The sequence below is a fragment of the Takifugu rubripes genome, chromosome 11 (assembly GCF_901000725.2).
Source record: "Takifugu rubripes chromosome 11, fTakRub1.2, whole genome shotgun sequence".
NCBI classification, from domain to species: domain Eukaryota; kingdom Metazoa; phylum Chordata; class Actinopteri; order Tetraodontiformes; family Tetraodontidae; genus Takifugu; species Takifugu rubripes.
Genome location: NC_042295.1, coordinates 11,719,998 through 11,740,749, shown reverse-complemented (window position 1 = coordinate 11,740,749; position 20,752 = coordinate 11,719,998). Strand labels below are relative to the sequence as shown.

Here is a 20,752-nt window from a genome sequence, read left to right as displayed (position 1 = left end):
CACCAATATTGTCCACAGGAGTCTTGTACAATAGCTTGATGGTAATTGTAACTAATAAATCCCCCCCCTCCCTGCTTCCTACCCCGTCTTCCATCTCACACCCTGACCTGACAGACAGTTTGGATCTCTGCCAGGGTGCACAGAAGCATGCGTGTGATGAAAGCGCACGATGGTGCACGCACAGGTGGGACGTGTGCTCAGCCCCGCGCTCCTTTTAATCATGTGTAATGTAATGAAACATGCAGTAATAAAGCACAGCTCTGCTCGGGCGGGATTTCATCAACAGCCTCCCAGAATCCTCTGCAGCAGCCCCGTCCTCAGCTGAGCACGGGTTCACACTCGTTAGAGACTCCAGACGGCGAGCTATCATCTGTCCCCCCGCATTGTTTGGTAGCGAGTGTAATCCCGATTAAGCACGTCACAGAGCTGGAATTAAAACACACAGCCTGTATCCGTAAATAGCTCTTTCATCACCCACAAGAGCTCAGAGTTTTAGAAAAGTTGCTAAGCCGAAGATGACAAGACTCCGCTGTGTCTCTGATGATCTATTATAATAGAGCAGATTTCCATTGAATCCCAGCTTATTGTTGGTTTTAGATGCAAAAGCTTATTGCAGGTTGATGATCTGTAATGTCTGATGGCTCTCGTCCGACTCTAGCAAATTTATGTTCTTTAGGTTTTTATCATTTATTTAAATAACTCATATTTCAGGTGATTTCAGGTGGATTGGTATCATCATCCTGCGAAGAATGAGTCAGATCAGATGTTGGATTCATCACAAACGTATCCTGATGGTCGGAATCTACTTTAAATAGGCTTCATCACAATCCCAACCTGAGGTTACGCAGCCAAGCAAATGATTTCTGGAGTATTTTGTTATCTTCATATTGATTTCTGCTGGAAAAAAACACATCCATCAACGTAATTCACCGTGTAGGGCAAAGACATTTGCAGCCCAGAACCTGGCGGTTCTGACGCAGAGGCGGCTGAGGCGCATTCTTCTCACGGGCTGTATCGATAGGCTGAACACCCCCGCCGTCAATATCCCGGCTGGATCCAGCCTTTTGATTCACAGGTCACATCCTAATGCACTGCAGCGCAGTTCTGAGCGTGGTCGACATATACTAGACTAGAGAACACGGTTGAATCCCTGAATTATATTCATCCTCACAATCTTCGACTGCCCCCCCCCCCCCCCCCGACCACATGTTGTTTACTCCCGTCAGCCTTTGCCAAAGGTGACTCTTTGCCCACCGTCTTAGGAGACCCTCACACCAGACCGCCGCGCACCTCTCTGTCGCAGCAGGATGGAGGAGGAATATTTGCTCCGGCTGGCGTATTTCTATTTCAGCCGTTCCTTTTGGCTTTGTCAAGACCGCCTGGAGCACAATCTCGGATGGAATCGGGCCAGCGGAAGAGAAAAGGAACGTGCTTTTCCAAGGGTGGTGTTCTCTAGCGCAAGTAAGAAGTCAGAGAACGTCAGATTTCCTTCTCTTTTTTGCACGGGTGTCCTTCAAGGATGCAACTTATTTCTAAGGAACAAAATGTAACATTCAGCTTTCACATTCATCCTTTACTGGAAAAAGAATCCCACTATTTGTCTCAGGAACTGGGGTGTCCAGTGTTGTTGGAGGACAGAAAAGTGGGTCATGAGAAGGGATCATCCAGATCAACCAAATTAGCTTTGGTTGAAATAACACACATGGAAAAGAGTATTCTACTATGTCATTGCCAACAGTGGCTCCATCAGAATATCAAACTGATGTCATGAGCCCCTCCCAAAGTGGGTTTTCTTCAAGATTGCTCAGAACAAGAAGAAAAGTTAAAGTTGTGCTGACCTGGGGACGAAGACTTTGGTGATGTGTAACAGTTGGCATCTTACTGGAAACTACAGGTGCTCCAACAAACCACATTAAAGAGGTGGAGGACTCTCATCTGGGGGGAGGGGGTAAATGTTAAGGCACCTCAGTGTTTGTCTGGGGGGTAACAAACAGATCCACTGAGCACAGAGGCAGGAAGCTAAGCTAAAACCCAGGAAATCACAATTGTCCAATCAGAACGGAGAACTCAGGGAGGAGGAGGAGCTAATGGAGCACAGGTGAACCAGTGAAGGTAATCACGCTGAGGGGAAATGGAAGCAAGAGCCTTCAAACTAAGACAACACGAGAAGGTTAATGGGGAAAACACCAGATATTCGTTACAGGACATTAAACCCTACAAAATGCCATTAAAAATAAGAAAGTTGTTACAAAGTCAGAAAAATAAAGCAAAATAGAAGGAAAAATTCTTTCGTAAAGCCAATTAGGAGGACTCAATTTGCTTCTGTATATGACAAATTATCCCTTCTGTTAGATGTATTAATGTTTTTGTGATTTTGTTTTGTGATTATGCATTTGTTTTTATTTGAATAATGTGGCTGCCTGAACATCATTGGAAATCAATGAGTAAACCACAGAGTGTTCTCCACAGAATTAGCTCTGAATCATTTTAATTAAGCCGGAGCAATTATTCCATTTGTTTGATTGGCAGGCTCTCATTAAAGCGCAGCACTTCAGATGAACCCTTTTATCTGCTCAGGAAGGAGCTCCCTTCCTTTCCTCTGCACACGGAAGCGCTTCCCCACTTCAGTACGTGAGCACAACTGTGTCCGTGGACGCGCCACACATCCGCAACACAACAAACGCCTGTTTTACTTCGTCCTCCATATAAAACGTCTTCTCCAGATGTGCTCAGAGGGTAAAAGTCCTCATTTTCCTCTGCTCCAGCGATTCCTTTCAGACTTCCTCCTCACTAATCCTCCAGCCGGTCCAGACAAGAGGCATTTGTGTCTGCTCTGAAAGATGGATTACACTAACAAGAAGATTACCCTTCAAACAAGTCCAACAAGCAAAAACAAAAGTGTCACGGTGCCTCTCGACTGTGCTGATTCATTCTACTCTCTGCTTACATTAGTAATTCCATTAGAGCCTCCATGAACAAAGAAGAATCCCTGTCGTGCAAATTAAATATAAGGCGCCGTTTTGCTTGATTTCTCTGGAACCTCTGGAGAAATATTCATGTTTCTTCTCATTTCACTGTCTGCTCTGGTGTTAAATAAACACGGATGTTTGGGGGGCTGTTTTTTGTATTTTTCCTCGTTATTCTGTTGTTGTGTTTCTTCGGGGCAGAGCTGCAATAACGTGATAAAAGACTGAGCAGGCAGAGGTGGCGGGTCTGTCTCACACGCCCAGGTTAAACGCCTCTGAGGCGGCGGCGGCGCTCTTCAGCTGCCGCCTTCCTCCTGCAGCCACTCATAAATCCAATAATCACGTCATTCTTGAAGGAAAGTTTTTCCCCATTAACTAGCTTTCATTAACCCAATTGCGGAATGTGCAAATGACTAACTTCAGGGGTTTTGCAGTAATTTCACCCTCTGATGATGATTTGCAAGAGCAAATAAATTTCGGGCGAAGAAAACCTGGTTTACATGCAGAACGCACGTCCACGCTCTTGTATTATCAGTGTATTATGATCAGTTAATCTGGGGCTCTCTGCAAACAGGGGCGTAAACAGAGCACGTCAAAGGAACTCCGAGTTACTTAGCAACTCCTAATCGCTGCACTGAACTGAGGGAAAAGCCAAATATACCTCGTTTCATGTCTGTAGGCTGTTTTCCGATGGCGAGAGATAATAAATGATGGTTGGTGGTCGCCGGTAGTGTGTGTTTGTGGTCTATTGTAAATGTACAGATGTGAAAATATACTAGCTAGCTGTGGAATGTGTTTCCTATTCGAAAGGCTTAGAAGAGCCAGAGTGGAGATCCGAGTCCTTCATGCTGAAAGAGGGACCCACCGCTGGGAGGAAGACCTCGTGACCGCCCCGTCATCAAAGGACACGTGGAACCGGTCTGGTCCAGTCACCTCTGATGACATCACACCGCTGATTACAGAGGAAGGTGAAGGGACGATGGAAGGTGGCCATTGATCACACAGGTGCTCCACAGCCATCATAGCATGCCTTATTATACACATTTTGGTACATTTAATGTAGGAAAAGGCTGCCGTTGTAGAAGATAAATAAAAACGACCCACTTTATATTAATCTCTGACACCAGCAGGCTGAACAAGTTAGAGAAAATTGTGTTTCATTGTCAATCTCCTGCCGTAAGTCTTAGTAACAGAGCTCATAGCACATTAACGAAGAGGCTGCAGCTACAAACAGAAAAAATCCCTGCAGTTAAATTAAAATCGATTATTTCTTGGATGAGACAGCAAAGGTCCAGACAACCCACGCAGAAATAAACTGGAGTGCAATTTGCAAAAGTGACATTTCTTAAGGCTTAAAAATACAGTTTTGACATGACCTTTACTAGTTGGGGGATAGTTTGCGCGGCACTCATGCAGATAAAGTGGAAAAATCCTTAAACCGGGCATGGCCTTGTCAGGACCGGAGTTAAATGTTACCACACTTGGTGGAGTGTGAAAGGTTAACAGGCAGAGGCGAGAGCAGAACTCAGACACCAAAGAAGAGGGGAACAGATTGAGCTGTATTTGAGTTGTGTTTCCAGCGCTGCGTGGATGCCTGTGTAGTTAAACTGGAGTCGGCTTCTTCGGATCTAAATATTACCTAGAGTTCAGTCTGGCAGCGGCGTAGGAGGACGTGGTGTCTGTGTCCAAAAGCGCAGCCAGATGTTCGCTCTAGTGGCGGGGCGACGAAGCCTTGGCGGCGATGTAAATAACCGTCACATGACCGGTAATTAAGAGCAGCTCTCTCACTGGTGGGGAAGAGGAACCAGAAATGGACCCTCCTAACTGTGGGTTTATGGGTCGAACCATTGTGGTTTGACACAACTGTTACGGTTTTTCTCTATTTGTTCATCTATTGGCGCCGCTTTAAATCTTAAACACTGATGTTTTGGAGCGTAAATTAATCATGTTTTTTCTTCACATGTGTTTGTTTCAATGTTTTGGGCCGTTTTTTGCTTGTGGCCTGGTCGAACGTGTGATTAATGGCGCCGTCAATCCAGAACGTTTCCAGGATGAAGCAGCTCCTGCGCATAAAAGTAAAGATCGGTTGTTATGGTGACGACATTGCCCCCTCATTCTATCATCACAATACACACACGTCACTGTTTGCCTGCTGGAGGATCTCCTGTATTCACACACGCTGGATCCTGCAGGACAACATCTGCATCCGAAGTGTGAGGGCGGCAGTTGGCTGAGTTTGGTTTCCTGGTCGAAGAAGATCTGAAATCTCGGTTTTCCTGCATCCAAACAAACACAAAAACACAGTTGCCCTTTTGTGAATAAGACCTAAAATCCCTCTGCTTGACCGCCTCTTCCAAAGATCCACAGACTGATGTTTGTTGCCGTGGATACCAGATCTGCAGGTTATTGGAGGCATTCTCATGCGCGGCTAAAAAGCGAACTGCTGCGCAGATTACAGCTAAAAGCTTTTTTCCCCATCGCTAAATTTGTTTCTTTGCGTCATTATTCTGCTTCATGTGAAAGTTTTGATGGTTTTCTAACCGCCTGCAGACCCCCGTATCCCCCCGTACCACCGGGACGGTGGCGTGTTCTTCTGTTTTGAACGGTGGCTCTTCATCTCTGATAGCCCTCACAGTAAATGACTCCATCAAAGACCTGACAGAACACAGACAGGACCCCCTCCATCACTCTCCACGGCTGCTGAAATGGGCTCTGGAGCTTGGTTTAGGGTGAGGGGGCTTCGTGAGTGTGGGGTTTATTTTAGTGTTATTGAGATTTCTTACACCTACAGCAGCCATCAGTCCTTGTCGTTGATGTATTTCCTTAACATTGTTCATGTTTGTCAGCCTCAGAGTACAACCTGGTGGACTGTGACATGATTTCAGTGTTTTCTGTGATTCATATCTTAAAAATCCTTGAAGTAACTCTTTATATTTAAGTGAAGAAACAATTGATTTAATCTTTTTTTAGGTGTTTGGCAACAGTCCACATTCAATTTTAAAATAAAACAAATCTTCAAACCTTCGTTGTTGCAAAAGCTGAAACTTTTCCATCATGCAGTTGTTTTCTTCCTGCAATGACTGATGGATCGAAAGAATCCACAAATATAAACTTTTTATAACACAAATATTCAGTAGTTTTACCACATATAGAACTGTGCATCAAGGCTATTTAAATTCATAAAGTTAGCTTTAGCCATAGCTTCCATTAGCTCATGTTCACAAAGAGCGTAGTCAACCGGTGACTGGGAACAATCACCGTGCCAACCACTAGCTAACTATACAATATCTTGGGAAACAACAGCTCTTTTTTTGTTGTTCCTTTGCATGAGCCTGAGCGCTGCCAATACTCTCTTCGCTTGTCAGTCTGCGTGCGCGGTTGAGCAACCAGCTAGAAGAAGAAATTTCGCTCCCGCTGGGGTTTAGGGAATAGATTATCAAGATTTTGCGACAAAGATGAAGCTGTTTTTCCATCCAACAGGATTTACTAGCAAAACACAGTGGTGTCAAACGCGCTGATCACCGCTAGCTGTTTGGCTCTTTGTTCCTTAGGCTGTAACGCAAAAATCGACTGTTTGCGCACCCAATTACCACAGCCAGACAAACACACTTAAAATGAAAAGTGTGGCATTAATTGCTATTTAAGTGTCCCCTCGCGCCTGCTAAATTGCCAGTCTGCTTATATTCCCTCTAACAAGAGAAGCGATTTCCGGCGTGAGGCTGGTGGGGAAGTACAGGACCTTTCCTGATCAATATGCCAAGAAGAGGATGAAGGGGGGGTGAATCAAAGCATCAATGAGCTGAGCTCAAGCCTCCAGAAGAGCAATGCTGGGACAGGCGAATGGCCCAGAGTCCAGACTTTTACTGCCTCATTTGTGATCAATAAGGTGAGTTGAGAATTGAGAAGCTTACGCGAGGGAGGAAAACCAGGCGAAGCATGTTGGCAGGATTAAAAACGTCACCGGATTTGGCCGTTGAAAGAGTTACAAAGCAGACATTCGCCGTCGTGGAGAAAAACTAATAAAAGTCAGGGCTAGGTATAGGTTTGCTTTTCTGATCCTGACATTTATGACTTTATTAACATATATGTACTGTTGCCTTCGGCTGCACTATTTCAGCGGTCTGGCATTTCATATCGTATGAAACGAACTGGAATGAATCAGTGGGAAGGCTGTTTGTGTCCCACCGCATGTTTAAATCATGCGGATGGTGGAATCTGCTGTGGAGGAAGTCTTGCTTGGGGGAATTATGGGTCTGAATGGGACAAATTGTTGCTGCAGACACATGAGGAAGTGAGATGAAAGTGCGACGCACCCGGCAGGTCCACCATCCAACACTCTGGGAGGCCCCCGCTATTATGAAGCTGATCTCAACAACAGAGAAGGCTGTTTGTGTGTGTGTTCCATCCCCAGCAAACACACTCAGAACAAGCCTTAGCGGCACCGTTTAAGCTAACGTCAAGCGTGTGTCACCATAGTATCCTGCAATGTTGCCGTAGCGAAACACAACCTAAAATTCCGATTAACCAACAAACAACTGCTGATGCCACCTTAAATCAAATAAAGCTCAAGCAACTAGTATAAAAGTAAAACAAAGATACCTTTTAAATGTAAAAACTGTTACTGTGAGCTGTTAACAGATATGGCATATAAATGAGACTATTGCCCCCCCGAGGATAAAGGTGGGCTGAAAGCGGCTGAAAAGGGGCAGCCCCGCTGTAATTGGACAGATGAATCAATTACATCAATAACAAATTACAACATTCATAATTGATCCTTGAACAACTGCCGTATGGATCATCCCGTCATCCAGGACGAGCGGCGCGATATTCATGTTGCCCGAGCACATTCAGCCGCTAATTAATTCTCAAAGGAGCGGATCGAAGTTTGCGCGAGCATGAGGGCGCTATCGATCACGCACGGCCGCCGTCCCTCCTCCGGCGGTGATTCAAGCCTGATACCACTGTTATGATGAATTGCATCGTGCCCCCCCCTCGTGGAAGTTATATTTACTTTGCCATCACAACGGCAACGCTAGCCCAGCCATCGTCGGGACGACACAGGTTGAAATCTGCGAAAACGACGTAACTTCGATTCATTCGGGAAGCGGTTGACTCCGAGCACAAAAGGAATGTGGTCGTCAGCAGGCGGGTTGGTGGGACGGATCGATCGCGCAGGGCGGCCAGATGGATGCTGTCTGGTCACACGTGCGCAACATTGCTGCCTGCCTGATTACGCTGGCTGCCATCGCTGCTATTATCCTCCATCCCGCCACCCTCCTGAAGTCCGTCTGCCTGTTTGTGTGTTCATTGTTGTGAGAGGAGCATCTTTTAGGGCGACTAATGTCTCGAACTGAAGCGTTTATAGAGAAGATGTAGGACACGACTGCGAGCTAAAGGTGAGGGATACTTTTACAAACTGCGATGGCAGATATAGAACACAACCACGAGGAGAAACGGAGGAGTTGTGGCTTGGAAAGAGTTGTCAGTATTCAGAGGGAAGGAGACCTCAGAACCCTGCAAAATGAACACAAACATCTTCTACAATGTAAAGTAGCAATCACAAAGTACGGCCATGACAATTAGCATTAAGACTTATACAATAAAAGTATGATCAGGCCTTAAGTTGACAGCACCAATAGTTAGCAACAAAAAATGGAACTTTTTAGATGCATTTATTTACAAAAAAGCAGCTATGGAAAGCAAATGACTCCATCAATCAACTGCAAGCCCTCAAGCTAGCTAGCAGTAACCAAATATACATAAAGCAAAACTGCGATGCACTAATTTGAGTGTCAGGCGGTTGGATCTGCTTATTTCATTTTGTTTATCGAGCACTTTTGAAGAACCAGTGAGGGAAACTTTCAGACTGAGGTCCAAACTCGATTTCAAAGTCTCTCCTTTCCTGAGGAATTACAAAAAAGAATCAAAGTTCACCCCCGCCCACGACGGGAAAAGGTTAAAATCCACTTACAGCTGAAAAATTGCTTGTGTCATGTAAGCAGCATTTCTGCCTCCCGCTCTTCTCTCCGCTGCTGACCTTTCTCTACTGTCCATGTCTCACCGGTGGAGGTGGGGGGGACTTTTGGCCACAGTCCATCTCTATCGGAATGAGGCTGAATGAGAAAGTGAACCAGTTTTTCCCCTCCCAGCCATAGATAACAGCGGCCATGCTGTCTGGTGACACAGCGCACAGCTGATTTAAAGGCAGCTGGGGGGGTCTGGAGCTCCAGTTCTCCAAAAGCATCACCTGAGCAACGCCCACGTCCTGCAGGTAACAAATAGCCGTCTTAACGAACTTTGGCTCCTTGAATTCCTCTGCTGCATTTTGTCCTCTGCTCACGCAAATGTTGACGGTTCATCAAAACGGCGAAAAACAAGGAACTCAAGGACGAGAAGGGCGTTGAATGGGAATCGAACGGGTCGACTCGAATGGGGAAAAACAATGAGTGGAAACGAGACATTCTCTATGCTAAAAGGCCTGTTTTGATTAGAAGACCCTGACCCCGTCTCTCCCAGTGCTGCCAGCATGCATAATAGGAGCAGGAGCTTTGTACCAAACGCTGTAGGGCAGCGCACGTTTTCCTGGTGCAGAGCAGCCACACAGGCACAAAAGTGCACGCTCGCGTCCTCGTGCTCCTCCCCTCCCAAGAGCTGCTGCTTCAGTCTGGCAGCGAACAGCAAGAGATTTTAGGAAAACCGTAACCGACTACAGTGAGACCTCCGGTGTCGCGCATGCACGTCTGCAAATGTGCGCGCGTGCACATACAGTTGGTGCAGATGCGCGAAGGCTACCTGCTCCATATTCATGCATCCCCCCCCCCCACGTGTGCGGCCCTCCACTGTAAACAAAGAATATTCCTGGCCGGCGCTGGCAGGCGGCCTAATGAACACATTCGCATTTGTCTCCGCGTTTGAATCGATAAAACTACCTTTTTCATCAAATATTTATTGAAGTAATAGTTCGGAGCTCTTCAAACTGAAACGACTGCGCTGTCGGGAATTGAAGAGCAAACCTGGGTGAGCCTCAGTGACTCATTACTGGGGGAATCTATTGTAAATACCGGAATCCAATGAAACATATTAAATCCACCAGTCACGTCTGGTTATTGGTGGGGAAACGTTGCCGAGGATTTAGCCGGAAACGTCCGAAAACGTTCATCTCCTACATATTTAAGTGGCCTCCTCCTCAAATTCATCACTCCTTGGAGAACTGTGACACTTTATTACTATAGGTAGGTATATGTAGGATATCAGCAGAGCGTGACAGCAACTTGCTGCAACAGTTACGGCGGGGGGGGGGGTAACAGAAAAAGGGCAGCCGTGCCCCTCGAGACCCGAGGCAATCCTGCTGACAGGTTCCTACGGCTCTATAGAACCCTGAAGGAGGCCCTGGACACCAACACACCTTGAAAATGAGACAAACTGCAGATGTATCACCCCCCCCTTCAGGGACGGGGTCAAGCCACGTGTTCTTCATCAAGGACAGACAGCAAATTCTTTCTGGCGTCTGTGAGTCACACAAAGAAGCCGAGGCACAGACTTTTACCGCTCATTTGCTTTTCATTAATGCCGTTGGGGGGCAGACAGCGATTGGGCTCCCTCTGTTGGCGTCCGTGCGTCCGTCTGCACTCTGGCCAGCAGCAGAGGAGCTGTGAGCAGTTGGACTGTTGTTACACTAATGAAGCTGCCTGGTGTCTCTTCCAGCTTCTGTGAGTAAATCATCAATAACCTGCGGTCTTTGAATCAAAACCTTGTTGTTTTGAAGTGTTATTATCACGCTGCCCTCTGGATAACAACCTTAAAAGGCTGCCCCGATGCGGGCGTTTCAAAATTTTAATCATGAACGCTTCTTTTTATATGATGCGCGCTTGTTAGCGCACTGACCAGCAACAACGGGCTAATTAGCTTCTGTTGTAGCATCTGAACCGACTGCTTCATCCTGTTTTAATTCAATTACGACCGTTTCCAACAAAGTTTGCGTTCTTCCCAACTTCTCAAATCGGGTCTAGTGGTGAATTATTCATGGCTGAAGGCAGCAAAGCCCCAATCATCCATCAACATCGGGGCTAAATACATAAACCGAATTACCCACGTAAAGTCGGCTGTAAATTTCAGCTCAGTTGTTCAGCCGCGCGCTTGTTTTCTGAGAGGTTTTACGGCGACTAATATGGATTTATCCACCTCACCTGGGGCTCAAGGGTCTAATTTCATTTTCTGGACAGGTACAACAAAGGTGGAAAAGTGTTGGTTTTAAATAAGTCTTATATTGGAAAGTTAATCGTGAGGGTCTTCATATGACAGCCGGGGTCACAGCGCTTCACATAATAACTGAGAAATGAACTAATCTGGCTCAGGAAGGACAGTTTCAGTCCCGAATGACCTTTGACCCCCAGCCACCACCCTCCTGATACCAGGCGGACTTTCCAAAGTGTACTCGCGCCGTCACTCCCACCGCCGTGGTTGTTCGCCCCAATACCCAAAGGCAAAATTCAAGCTTTTTAGGCTTTGACACAAAATCTATGTGGTTATGAGTAGATTGTCAGGCAGCGTGGTTGATATGTGGCAGCTTACAGGAGCTGCTGCGGCTCTCAGGCGCCCGGTTGATCGCGTTTACATCCGGACGGGAGATTAAATTACACCCCCGGAACGTGGAACCAAATGCTCTGTCAGCCGCTGACATTTCAGATGGGACGTATGTTAAACCCCAGCACCTCTCAAATATTCATGACAGGTGGCACCTGCGTTCGTTGAGGGGGGGGACCAGTGGCGAAGGATGCAGGGAGACGTCTTTGACCCCGTGAAATAGGACTTGGAAAGGTTACAGTTAGCACTAGCTGGACAGCAAACACTACCTATTTCTATATATCTCCTGAAGTAAACGCCATCAACCAGGGATATTTACTGTATATATTATATTTCCCCCCCCTGTATTCTCACTGGGGCACACGTGCACGCACACAAACACTTTAATCAACACGACCTGTAAAGACCACATGATCCGCAGGCCTGGTTATCGCACCACGCGCCTGCGATGGTGTAAATCTCCGCGTTAATTATTTCGCTAGATTCACAAACTCGTCTGAAGTCACAGGGGATTCTTTTGTTGGAACGAGGCTCATTTATAGGCAGCTTCAACCTGGCTCATTTATCCGCTGAAATTATTCATCAGGCCGCGCCTCATTAACACACACACGAAAAACGAGACGAGCTTTACCGGCACGATAGCGGCACAAACCTTTGTACCCTTTTTGCCCCCCGATGTGATTCAATTCACGCCGTAAGGTTTCGTATTTCACATTTCAGATGACTTTTGTTTTTATTTGCCGCTGTAGGCGCCCGTGAAGGCGCCGAGGGATGCCACTGGGACGCCGCAGCATCTCCTGCAGTTCTTCATTTGACCTTTCCTGCCAAAACGAGCGGGTGTCCCGTCTAACAAAAAAAAACCCGCAGCGAGGCGGGAGCTGATGGAGCGCCGTCTTTAATGAGGCATTCTGGGGCTGTTGTCTCCCCATTTAATTAGACAATTATGCAGCCTCCTACAGAAGAGGGAGCATCCAGGGTCACGGGGGAGGGGGGCTGATGCCACGATGCCAAGCCGTCACGTACGAAAGTGAGAAGGCTGAATCACAGGTGAGTCCCTCCGGGGCCCCCACGGACCTGGCTCTCGTTTGGGAGCCATTACAGGCTCATCCTGCTTAACTGTCTTTGTCCATCTTCATGGCGGCGTGGATTAGACCGGTAATTAAGCAGTCTGCGAGCGCACCCGCCGACACCGACATCACTGCAGACTAATGGTGCTAAATGGCAACATTTGAACCCTTCGCCAGACGCTGGAACCTGCGAATGTGCAGCTATTGCTAATGCGAAGATCGCGCCGTTTCCCCGAGCGAGATTTCGGCAAGTGTATCATTTTGCGCCCGAGACCTTCAATTACAGATCGGCCGCCATCTGTTCGCCGTGCTTGTCTCTGCCCATTCTTCAGCGGTGCCAAAGCAGGCGTGCGCGGTTCGCTCTAACCTCGTGTCTGCTGTCCCAGTGGGCTGCGCTCAGACAAGGAAAAGAACAAGCGCGGGAGGTTTGAGACGCTAAAGGGGGGCCAAGGTTGAGCTAGCACGGATCTAAACGCAGCTCATCACTCACGGAGATGAATGGCCGCAAATCTCAGTCAATGATGAGATGAGACTCATTCCGGTGATGTATGGAACGCTGCTCAAGAGGGCATTATTTGTACATCCTGCATGTCAGCACAACGGAATGTCCTCCGTATTTCTCCTCCAATTGGGGAAAATGCAGCCAAGCTTCTGTCCGTACTGGACGGAAGCGCCCTGATCAACAATTAAACACGCCAGACTGATATCAGAGGGACATCAAAACAGCTGCAGCTTCCTGGTTGACCATAAATTAGCATTAGCATTCCCGCACGCGTGCGATTCAGAACAGGCCCCGTCTCCACAGGAAGCCGCCGCCCTGTAGGGGGCTGTCTGTGCAGCAGCTCTCAATCCGGAGTGGAGACAAAAAATGAGCCGACACCTGATTTTATGTGACTGGTGCACGGGTGTCGCAGGCATCTCCAATTCAAAGATCTGAACAAGGATTAAATTTAAAAAAATGTTCACGCTGCAACAGGAGAATAGTAATGTTGGACTTAACCTCCTGCAGGGGGCAGGCGTGCGAACGTGGTGGAAGTGGAAAAGAACAAACCTTTCCAGGATTCCTGCATCTCCACAGGTGACCACAGAGGGTCGTGGCTGTGGTGCTCTCGTTCAGGATGGGGGGGGGGGGTCATCTGCACTCGGTCTGAATAAGAGAGCAAAGCGCTGCGTCGCACAATGCATCTAAAATTCAAAGAGCTTCCCACAAAATATCAAGTTTCACGTCAGTTAAAACTGGAAACGGACCAACAGGCTTTTGTCTTGTTTAGCGGTCCATCGGCTCCATGACGCGGGGATTTTATTCCTCTCACGAATGATTCCAGCACTCATGGCCCACAGGGATTGCGTGTGTGTTTGTGTGTGTGTGTGTGTGTGTGTGGCGGGGGGGTGTTGTTGCCGTATTATTCGGAGAATCTCTGCAAACCCAGCCTGCATAAATTACTGCGACGGGATTAAACAAGAGATTATGGATCTCGTGTTCCGGGATCACCGTCACACGAGCGCAGGAACGTATATTAGCTGGGTTGTTATATTAGGTGTTAATGAAACGCGCGGCCACTGAAACACATAAAACACTGCAGCGATAAACAGTAAAGCCGGTTTTAATGGCTGATTTGTTTATCTGGCTGGGCGTTGTGATATCCTGCGCCTTCACAGTGATTCACGAGGGGCTCTGCTTTAATCCGTTAGGAGGAAAACACCGGATGCCAACAACAAGCGCATGAAGAGGGCGCAGAGGCCTTCAAGCCCCCCCACGGCTTCTATCCCTATCTTTTGTCTTCCTGCTCAAGGTCACGCCTCCCCATGAAGGCCGCGCTGCCTCAGCTTTCTGTCCCGCAATCTGCAAATGCTGCCCCCGCCCTCCTGACCTCACCCAGCTCAAACCCTCAACCCGCACAGCCCTACAAGCCTGGCGGACAGAGGGACCCAGAGAGGGACCGAAAAAATAGGAGGAGGAGATTAAGGAAAATCGGAGCAGGCCGCGGCGCAAAAGACGAAAAAACAATTTAGCGTGGTGAGAATGGGGGGAAAGTCGAAGTGCAGGGAGATTGAAAGCCCTCTTCCTCTAATTTAAGCCGTATTCATCACCTCGGTGGGCAGACACTCTCATATCGCTTTCCATTCGCTACCTCACCCCTGGCTGCAGGTCAATGGAAAAGGCAATTTCCTCCCTGCCCGTGTTCACACCGCTCCATTCCTCACGGATAAACTGTACTTTGGAAGCGCGCAGAAGTGAGGACATTCATCACCTAGCCAGCTCGCCTCGCCGCACCTCCTCCCGCCGCACGGCCCGGGAAATCCACTGGTCCGATTAATACTTTTGTCCTTGCGTGGTTAAAGACTGGACGGGAGCGCTGTCTTTTAAGCGGCGCCGTATTTGCTGATTTTCCCGTCTAATTCACTGGGTAGCATCTTGGAGATCCACCAATAAAGAAGCTGCAGTCTGTAAGAAAATGTCTTTCCAGAGCATCAACAGCCGGAAAAAACAGGTTGAGATGTGAGTTAATGGAAGTGAGTGACAGCTAAAAATGACACCAAACTAACTAGCGTTAGCATCAATTGCGGAGCAACAGAACACATCCCTACAGTACTAAAACATCTGGAGCACGGACCTTCCTGGACCAGGATCAACCTTCAGATTCCCAGTGCTGCCTTCTGTCTGACTGGCTGGCCACACTCATTAAAACTGAAATGATGAGCAGAGCGTTGACTCTAATCTCCCGCGGCAGGACGGGCTCGTTACCGCCCTGTTCCGCCCCGCTGTTCTGTGCGGAAGCTGCGACGGGCCCTGTTCTGTTAATAAAGCCCATCACAAGGGGGTGATGGAGCTGCCAGGGCTCATTTATCAGGAGGTGTCCATCTTTATCACCCACTGTACCTACACCCAGACGGCGGGGTCAGGGCGGAGACGGTGCTGTTGCCTGTGGACGCGGAGCATCTGTCCCATGACAGACATGTAGGGGGAGGTGTTGTCCACCAGGCTGCTAAACAGCACGCGAGCGCTGATCTCCATCGCTCACGCACGGGCCCAATTCCTGTCTAAAACTTCGTCTCTAACATCAAAGAGACGGAAAGAAGAGACGGAGGAGGCGCAGAAGAAGATGGATGGGGAGTTTTTTCCTCTCTATATTGATCCCGTCCCATCAGAGAAGCTATAAATATTAATAAGAGAGCCTTTGTTTTAGTAACCTGTGTGAAGATCACAGTGCAGAACAAAACACACATACACACACATCTATATGTATATGTGCATGTTTTTTTTGCTCAGACAGACAGACAACTTGCAGAGCGACCTTGGGGGAAGGGTGCCTGGAGGGGGGTGGGGGGCGGGGGGGCAACGCCTCATCCAAACGCCTCAGGCCCGGTGTGATCAAGTCAAGGGCAGCTGAAGGACAACGGCCCACGTAGAGACACCAGAGTCTGGGTCCTAATCAGCCTCTAGCCGGGCGTGTGCGTGTAGTCCTTCCCAAACATGGCGGGTGGCAAACAGCACAATGTGAAACGTAAATATTGGAAAACGCTTATTTTGATGACAGGTCGCACGTGGATTAAACGGCCGTTTCATGAGCATTAACGCAGAAGTAAATGGAACTGTTTTTGTTTGTTCAAATATTCTTGAGCTGATAACAAAGTATTCAGTTCCTCTAAAAATGGGTAAACTGACCCTTTAACTTGATTAAAGGAGAACACACTGCCCCCCCACCCCCCACCATTATTCAGTGTCTTAGAATAATATGTGTTGGTGCCAAACCTGACCTCCATTTTCTCCCCCTGACCTGTCTGAGGGTGCGAGCGGCGGGGATTGGGGGGGGGGGGGTCAGTAAAGTGTTTTCATGTTGTTCTTGACATCACCGCATGCACAGAGAAGAAGCCTCCCTTTTGATGATGACCTGGGGGGGGGTCAGGGAAATAAAAGCAAAGGCGATGGTTTGACCCGGGACACACGGAGGGAGCTGGTGGGAGAGCCGGTCTCTGATTAATGGGGGGGGGGGTTATGATTGACCGTAGACGTTGCTAACTCCTTTTCGATGTAGAAACAATGCGTCTGACAACGGCCCCATTTTTAGAAAGGAGCTAATCGATGAGACTATGGATTTTATGAGCAGTTGCCCTGCGAGGGAATGAGCGACGCCAGCCGTCCCCGCTGAGACGCCACCAGCTGCCGGAGGTCCGCCGCCATCCTCTCATGAGCTCGGTGCTCTGGAGGAATAACACCTGTAATAACGGCCTTTATGCCCACTTCCCAGGTCACAATAGCACATTTCTCTCCATTGGTCCTGTTTCATTGGGACAAATCTGCTCTGTCTTCTGCAACGTTACCGTCAGTGCTTGATTTTTCTTCTGATTGAGACCAGATTGCGACCGGAGCATTTCCGATCAATGGAAATCGAATGCGGCGTTTTCCGTGCTTTCAAACTGCTGCAGTCAGTAGCAGAAGGGCAGAGAGTTCATGTGTTCACCAGCAGTGTGATAAAAGCTCGACCCCACTCCCAAATTGCACGTGGGGCAGGCGCGTGTGCAGCGGTGGTGGCAGATAATCAGGCCTCATTAGAGTCCACAGGTGAGGAGACGGAAGGAAAGCTTTGAAGAAGCGGCTTAAATGAGGAACAGCAGGAGATCCAAAAAAACAAAAAAAAACAACTCAAAGAATCCCGCAGAGACGGAAGCAAACCGGCGCTCCGATACCAGAAATATCCCAGTTTGCCACAGGAAAACCTTGATCAATCACCTCTGAGCCTGAAAGAACAGACCAGCCATGCACACGACTGCATCCTGGTATTATTTACAAGCCCAACAAGCGTGCACGCGTCACCTGTGAACGGGCCTCCGCAGCGTCGCGGCCACAGCGGAGCGCCGGTGTCGCGGGGGCCAAGAGTCGCCCACGTCACGCTCCGACGGCTCAATTTAAATGGAAATTGGATGAACTGCTTGGAAGCCATCCAGCCATCTCCAGCAATTAACCCACATTATTGGCAGGACTTCCAGGAGTAATTTGACTTTGAAATGAAATGGAGACAAACACTTGTGGTATTTGACACACCTGCAAACAGAAAACCGCCTGAAGGTGATGGAGGGTGTGTGTGTGTTGGGGGGGGGGGGGGCAGCCTGTTAGCTGCTACTGATACCAGTGACAGAGTGTAGTGTTGAGTTCAGGGTCAGGAAAAACTCTGGAAACAAAAGTACTTACTTAGTGGAACTTACCGATGGACGCAGGCTCCAAAGGATGAGTGGGGAGGGTGAAACACAGGACGCGTGGACACAGCTGGAGGACACCAGAGTAATCAGAGTTGGAGGACAGCTGGATAGTGGAGATGGGATCAGAACAAGGACAACGCAGACACTCAACAATGAGGTGGTTAAACTGGCCCTCTGCTGATCCGATGGTTTGGTTTGAGTCCCAATCAGGTCACAGCGGGTCAGATAAGGGCTGGATTGGCCCCCCCAGCACAGCTCCACGGCGCTGGCTGTTTATGCACCAGGCCGGAGACGTGAGTGGCAAAATGAGAAACAACGGCCCGCTCCTCCTCCCCTCGGCTCCCATCAGGTCCCCCCCTCGTTCGCTGGAATTCAACATGTGAGAATAAACTGATAAATATAAAACAAGCCTGCCTCCGCCTTCAGCTGCTGGGGTCATTTTCATGTATTTTTTGGTGCGCAGCTGAAGAAAAACCTGACAAAATCACTCTGATCCATGATTATCATCAAATCTGAGCACCTCCTCACACACACACACACACACACACACACACACACATTAAAGACTATCACTGCTGATCCGTCATCACGTTCTGCATATTTCATCTCAAAAATCAAGGTTTTCTACTCCACCGTTGATGGCGGATGTGCTCTGGGATGACAGATGAACCGCAGGGCGTCTCTGGGCCTCCGTCAGAAACAACCAGCCTTCACCTTTTGTCTGGAACAGTCAGATCTCGTCACTACGTCTCCAAATGATGAAACCGGGGGGCAGATGAGGGCAGGAGCAAAAAGAGTGGCGGTAGGAACACGGGGGAGGTAACAGTGGCGCGTAATCTAAGGCTTAGTTGTGATGCTGCTCTCATCCCGGTCCCGAGTGGCAGGAGGCGCGGCGCCCTGGATTTTAATCATTCCCGTTGTCGGCCGGGCGCCTCGAGTGAGGCCCAACTGATTGCTTGAACAAATTTGCAAAGTAACGACGCAATTTGCTGCAGCAACGCCCGGGGAGGCTTCAGGCCGCCGGATTGGTGGGATCTGCGGAAGGGAACCTCGCGGGGAAGTTGTTGCCTGTGAATAAATTAATCTGACTTTTAATCTTCGCGCCCGTGAGATGAGCGCAGCTCAGAAATATCGATGTCTGCTTTGTTCCAGCGGCTGAGAAGATTCTGCTGAAGATGCTTTTCTGCCCACCACCTACCTATTATTAATCCTGCATCTTCCAGTTCCTGGATAATTTATGTTTTTTGTAGATTAATGAAAAAGAAACTTCCTGTTTTTGAATTCTTAATGCACCCAGATGCAAAAGTGGAATTCTCCCTGTTAAAATAGTTTAATTAACCTTTCACCTCTACAAAAAAGGGGCAATTTAGAGTCTCTCAAACAGGTTGCAACCAGTCTGAAGCTGACTGGTTTCCAGCTGTGAACAGACTGGACAGTTGTGGCAGTTACGCAGATCCAAAAACCCAATTTAGAAAGAAAACGGGTGACTTAAAGAAGAGCTGTGGTGATGTGATGCCCCCTATAGGCCTTGTAAGGTACTGTCAAATTGAAATGATAGATTGAATTTAAAGAGCTTTTTAGCCTTGTGGTAACTTAAAACATCCGTGTTGTGCTTAAAACACGACAGTACGGACGAGAAGAGTGAGGAAAGACACCCCCACCCCCCACCCCCCTTGGGGATTGCCGCAGATGTTATTACCAGCACCAGCAGTGGGCTGCTTCCTGCTCTTTCCAGCAAAGCAATCACCGTGTTATTTAGGAGAGAATGAATTACCCAACATTTCCAGATTAAACCGCTTAATCCCCAAATGAGCGCCCGAGGGTGCCAACGGAGTCGGCACCAACATTTGCAGCCGCACAGCTTCTGTCATGCCCCCCCTCCCTAATATCAGCTGTGACTTCATTTCAACGCGTCTCACATTATCATGCATGTGGGATCCACGGCGGTGTGGAATTGTTATATTACAAAGCGCCTTTTTCGTCGAGCATCCAACACAAGTTGCCTTTGCTTTGACGTCCAAAGCTCCGTACTCAACAAGCGTCTGCAGAGAAATATAAATATATATTTTAAAAAGACAGATTTGAAATAATAGGCTGCAGAGGATGTGGATACTTCTTCAAAGGGGCGCCTTTGTGAGGAGCCCTACAGGGATTTCCATCATCTCTCCGCTTCTGCAGCTCCACACCAGGTTGGAGACACCCCCCCCCCCTTCTCATCCGCGCTGAGATTTGATGAGATTGAAATACCCGGTAAGAGGAGGCAGCCAGTCGCCTCTCCGACGTTCCACAAGACTACACCTTCATTACCCCCCAATCATTCCCCATTAAACAAATGCCACATGCATAATTAGGCGATGGGAATAATTAGAATTGTGATTAGCTCCTCTGTGGGCCAAACTGGGGGGATTGTGATTGACAGCCGGTGAAAACTGGACCCGCAATGCAGCACAAAAGATGACAGGAATTACACAAGTGTGTTTGCTCCTGTTGTGCATGTTTGGTTTAGCCTGACAGGCTGAAATTAAAGGAGACGAAGAGGGGAAGCGTCCCCGTGCATGTTTTTACCCATGATGCAACTGTTGGGTTTCATATGAAGCTAAATAAGCTCACCCAGTAGTCCCAGTCTCATCTTTTTGTGAACAAAAGGCCACCACTTTTGGCAGACCCAGGGTGCCTCTTCAAAAGAAGGAAGTGATAACAGTCAGGGCCTTGATGTGTCCAGGGACCCCTGTCTGCCCCCCCCAATGGGAAGCCAATTATTCCCTCTTTGTGGCTCCCACGTCAGCCACCTTTCATCTGTGAAATCCAAAACAAGGAGCAGCTCTCCTCATGCTGACTCCACCAGGTGGGGGCGCTAGAGAGAATCATCACAGTGTGGGGGGGAGTGACGACATTGTAAATACAGATGAAGAAAGAAACAAGAACCCAACACAGAAA

At 48.2% G+C, this 20,752-nt stretch overlaps 2 long non-coding RNA genes across 5 annotated transcripts in view; both read right to left on the bottom strand.

Annotated features, from left to right (window-relative positions):
* The window catches only part of LOC105417077 (uncharacterized), a 30,737-nt gene extending 28,768 nt beyond the window's left edge, over positions 1-1,969 (bottom strand). For all 3 annotated transcript variants that reach the window (XR_003889928.1, XR_964908.2, XR_003889929.1), the window contains exon 1: positions 1,839-1,969. This is a non-coding gene — a long non-coding RNA (uncharacterized lncRNA). The remainder of the gene's footprint in view (positions 1-1,838) is intronic.
* A 2,094-nt stretch (positions 1,970-4,063) lies between these two features.
* LOC115251463 (uncharacterized) lies at positions 4,064-18,950 on the bottom strand. 2 transcript variants are annotated; one of them, XR_003890016.1, is made up of 5 exons: positions 18,449-18,950; positions 17,967-18,180; positions 17,822-17,882; positions 5,102-5,242; positions 4,064-5,029 (listed from the first exon to the last, which is right to left on the bottom strand). It is a non-coding gene; the product is annotated as an uncharacterized lncRNA (long non-coding RNA). The 2 variants fall into 2 exon arrangements; XR_003890015.1 differs by having other exon boundaries at positions 17,822-18,180.
* Between the last annotated feature and the right edge of the window lie 1,802 nt (positions 18,951-20,752).